Source organism: Dipodomys merriami, unplaced genomic scaffold, assembly GCF_024711535.1.
Source record: "Dipodomys merriami isolate MVZ:Mamm:240054 unplaced genomic scaffold, mDipMer1.0.p SCAF_495, whole genome shotgun sequence".
Classification (NCBI taxonomy): Eukaryota; Metazoa; Chordata; class Mammalia; order Rodentia; family Heteromyidae; genus Dipodomys; species Dipodomys merriami.
In genome coordinates, this window is record NW_027206063.1 from 261,402 (window position 1) to 266,534 (window position 5,133).

General features: G+C 35.0%; 1 pseudogene; it reads right to left on the minus strand.

The window, feature by feature from the left end:
- Positions 1-3,977: 3,977 nt before the first annotated feature.
- On the minus strand, positions 3,978-4,074 carry LOC138809365 (U6 spliceosomal RNA; annotated as a pseudogene).
- Between the last annotated feature and the right edge of the window lie 1,059 nt (positions 4,075-5,133).

Genomic DNA, 5,133 nt, shown 5'->3' on the forward strand with positions numbered 1-5,133 from the left:
GGGTAACACAAATATATTTAAATGCCTGATGACATCTAGTTGTCAGCTGGGTTTTTAGATTATTGACTTCAGTCCCTAACTTTAAGACTACTTTTTCCAAAGCCTCTATTTTGTTTTTTGGTTTTTTTTTTTAATTTTGGATCAATAATTTGTTGCTCTGTTAATGTTAGAGAAACATCCTTATTTAACTCATTAACAAAATGTGCCGGGCCTTTTCAACCAGCTTCTAGATCTTTCCCCATATAGGTGGTGTTGCGGTTTTTGTTGAATTAGCCTGTGGTGGTGATAGAGAGAGAGTCTTTATCTTCTGCTCCAGTTTTCTCTCCTGATGTATTTTCATTTTCTTCCTGTCTCTTTTTTGGGCCCGAGAAAGGCCTGATGAGTCTGTTTGGGACCCAAATGGGGGATTCCGCATTCTGTGGGAAAACATAAGCATAGCCTCGCCCGGATGTTAACAGGATGTCGGGCCCACGCCAGGTTCCAGTAAGTAGATCCTTCCATTTTAGTAAAGGAAAAGTTGTAGTTTTTTCCATGCCCCAATGTCTCATCATTGGGGTTATTCCTTGCTCATCAGCGTTGAAATGATTAAGAACCAGTAAAGCATGGTTAAAAGTGTAATGGGGGAAGTATTGCTTCTCTCCTCCCTGTCTAATTCTTGACAATTGACTTTTTAAGGACTGATGAGCTCGTTTTATGTTTGCTTGGCCTTGTGGATTATATGGAATCCCTGTTTTGTGCACGATTTTCCATTGTGCACAAAATTTAGCAAAAGCATTGGAGGTGTATGCTGGTCCATTGTCAATTTTTATTCCCTAGGAATTCCTAGGTCTACAAAGGCTTAAACCAAATGTCGAAGAACATCTTTCACAGCCTCTCCAGAATGGGCTGTAGCAACCATAGCATGAGAATAAGTATTTACAGTAACATGGACAAAGGAGAGTTTCCCAAATTTTGTAACATCCATTTGCCACAGAACTCTAGGCTTTAAGCCTCTAGGATTAACTCCCATTTTTTGTGGATGAAAAACTTCCGGGCATGCCTCATATTCCCTTATAATTTGTCTTGCCTGTTCTCAGGACACTTGAAACATCTTTCTTAAGGCATTAGCATTCTGATGGTGTAGTCTATGACTTTCCTGAGCTTCTTCTAAAGCTGACATTACATGACTTTCCTTAGTTAATAAGTCTGCTAACTTGTTCCCTTGAGACAAAGGTACAGGGAGATTACTATGCCCCCTTATGTGTCCCACAAATGCCTTTGTCCTTCTTTGTTGTAATAGCTGTTGTAATTTTATTAATTACTCTGTTACTTTAGAATGACCAGTAACTAGGGCTGTTTCAATGGCAGGAAACAAGGAAACCACATAGCGGGAATCTGTGTAAAGGTTAAACTCCTCTGAATAATTTTGAAAGGCTAGCAGAACTGCAATAATCTGTTGGGCAGATACAGTTGGGTCAGAAGATATTAATGGTGGTTTTGTACTGCAATAAACCACAGACTTTCCGCTAGAAGATCCATCTGTAAAAATAGTTAATGCCCTGCCCAAAGGTTCTGTAACCAAAAACCTTTGGAAATATCACAGGGGTTTCAGTATAAAAATGTAACAAAGGATGTTGGGGCATATGAAAGCTTATTTTACTTGTGTAAGTTAATACAGCAATTTTCCAATCATCATCAAATCGTATCAAATGATCTAACTGTTTCTTATTATAAGGGATAATAATGTTAGGTATTTCTTGGCCAAATAATTCTCTAACTCTTAATCTAGCCTTTAAAATCAAATTCGCACATAAAAAGGGATATGAAGCAACTATTTTTCCCGGGTTATGGGAATAATGGATCCATTCTAGTATCCCATCCTGCCAAAAACATCCTGTGGGAGTATAGCTTGTAGCCAGAATTATAAAGGACCATGATTGTGCAATATTAATTTGCTGTATTTTAGCTGTATTCAATGCTTTTTCTACCAATTTTATACAGGATAAGGCAGCAGGAGTTATTTTCCTGGTAGATTTAGGATTAGGGTCTCCGTCCAACATTTTCATCAAAGGATCTAATTGTCCTGAAGTTATTTTTAAACTAGGCCGAATCCAATTAATATTCCCTAATAATTTTTGGAAATCATTTAATGTTTTTTAGTTTATCTATTCTAATTTGTGTCTTTTGAGACATAATATAATCATGTCCAATCACTTTTCCCAGATAATTTAAAGGTCATTCATGTTGAACTTTATCAGGAGCTATTATCAAACCGAATTTTGTTAATTGTTCTACCATATCTTGTAATATTTTTTCTGTCTTTTCTCTAGTTTCATCGGCCATAAGTATATCATCCATATAATGAATAATATATGCCCCTGGATATTTTTTTCTAGTTTGATCTATAGCCCTTTTCACATATTGTTGACATAAGGTAGGGCTGTTTTTCATGCCGTGAGGTAGCACTTTCCATTGGTACCTATTATAATGTTGTTTAAAATTAGCCTAAGGGACACTGAAAGCAAATCTCTTGGAATCTTCTGGTTGTAATTTTATTGTATAAAAGCAATCCTGTACGTATATTATTATTATGTATCTACCATGTGGGACTGCAACAGGAGAGGGTAGACATGGTTGAAGGGCTCCCATGTCATGCATGGCCTCATTAATTGCCCTTAGATCTTGTAATAATCTCCATTTTCCTGACTTCTTTTTTAATTACAAAAAAATGGAGTATTCCATGAACTGGTAGTCTTTTCTATTCTTCCCTTGACTCAATTGTTCTTGAACTAAGTCCTGTATGGCTTGAATCTTTTCTTGAGTTAGGGGCCACTGATTAATCCATACAGGATCATCACTTTTCCATATTATTTTGTCAGCATAAAGCTGTTCATCAGTGGCCCCTATGAAAAATTTTGCTCCTTTGATGAGGAGTCTATTTGTCCTATTTTATTTTCATGTCTTGCATGATGTCTCTGCCCCATAAAGAAAAGAGCAAGCTGGGGATAACATAAGGTTTGAAGTGGCCTTGCTGCCCTTCACATACCCATTTGAGTCTCTGAGCTGACTAAGCTACATTAGAAGCCCTCCCTAATCCAATTAAGGAAGAAGTCTCTTGCACTGGCCAGGCCATAGGACAATCTTTTCCAGCTATACAGGATCTGTCAGCTCCTGTGTCTAAGTGTCCTGTCATTTGTTTTCCATTGACTTTAACTGCCTTGTAAGGCCTTTTATCTGTAATTTCCTGAACCCAGGCTACAGTATCTGTGGTGCCAAACCCTCCTTTTCTGTTTTGAGTCAGTGTGGGATTAGGCAAGTTTAGATATGAGAGTAAAAGTATTTGGGCAATCCTCTGACCTTTATTAACTTGAATAGTCTCTTTAGAGACTTTTTCATGACCTTTATAGTGGTAGGACTGTCTGAGTCTATTACACCTGGTAATACCTCAAAATTCTTTTTATAGTTTGAGCCACCAGCGTCTGGCAACACCAATTCTTACTGTAAAAATTCATGAATTCCGTGGAATTCTTCCAATTGAATTGCCTGCATTGGATGTCAAAATGTATTGAAGAGTTTTTGTATACATGTATAATGATTTCTGCAGAGTTTGTGAAATTTTATTCAGAAATAATTTTAACTTATCTGTTTAAATGAATAGTACAGAAACTAAAGTATTTCTGGTGATTGTCTGAAAAAGAATATTTTAAAGTATTCTATGTTTGTATAATGTGTCCTTTCAGATTGTATTCCATATAGAAAGTTTTAGATTCCTTTTTTTCCTAGGTCCTAATATTATTTTTCTTTGGGATAAAATGACAATGTTGTTTAATTTCAAAAGTTTTGTAAAGTTTATGTTATGTAAACGCCTTTCTGAGGTGAAGATTTAATACATTGATGTGAAACTAAATTTAATTATATGAATTACGTGTGTTGTTACACTTGTTATTTTGTAATCAACTTTTTAATAACTGTTTTTCATTTCTTGCATCTGAAGAATGAAAAATACAGAATATTTCACAAATTTTCATATCATCCTTGTGCAATTGTCATGTTAATCTCTGTATTGTAATTTGGGAATACATGCTGCTGAAGCATGTAGTATCTTCTAAATTTAAGTAGTTAATGATGCAATCTTTATACAGACTTATATCCACGGTTGCCTACTTGTAATAAGGAAACTATATTGTTCCTGACAATGCTACTGATCTTATTTTCCTAAAATTCTGTGAATAGTGGAAAAAATATATTGTTCATCTTAATGCTCACATTTGCAAATTTTTGGTCAATGACAATTTTAAGTCTTTTTCATTTGGAATTTGATCATACTTTCAATAATTTATTGCTAGGTCCAAAGGTGATGGCTTTTTCATGTACTAATTGATCCAACTGAATTAGCTTTGTGGAGCTAATGGATTCAAAGTAAGCCTTGCTTAAGAGCTACTTCTAACCTTCTGCAGTTGACATTTTCCCAAGTGAGGTCTTACTGGCACAAATGGCTACCTGACCCTTTATTCTTCTTTCATGTAGGAAGAGACCAATCAGAATATCTTACCCTGACAGCATAGATTGTTTTACTTGAACAACACTAATCTTAGTTACCAGGGATCATAGAGAGATGAACAGTTCAGTCATAACTGTTCAGACTAGAAGGGATTTTATCAAAATATAATTGTTTATTATATCTAACATTTCAAAAGTAACTAAAGCCAAGAAGTTGAAAAAATTGATCATATTCATGATTACTTAGTATCCTGCCCTGTCTACCATCCTACCAGGCAGGAAGTTACACTACTGCATTTCTATCACCAAATATTTTCATAGTTGCAGGAGAAGTCCAGATGTTTCTTCTCATTATTAGGCCTTAAATTGGTAATGTTTTAATCACAGTGTTTTCTCTTGCCTACAGGCTGTAAATCTACAAATAGTAAAGCTTTAGGTCCAAATCTATCAAACACTGAGGTAGAGATAATGTAATAATACTTTAAAACTGTAACCACAATAGAACTGTAACCACAATAGAACAATGCAAAACATGTGTCTTTTTTCTTATATTATATATAGTTATATATTTTATACTTATATGTGCTGATTTTATATTTCACACAATGAAACTTACTAGAATTAGTTGATAATTTCACAAATAAATTAAAATTT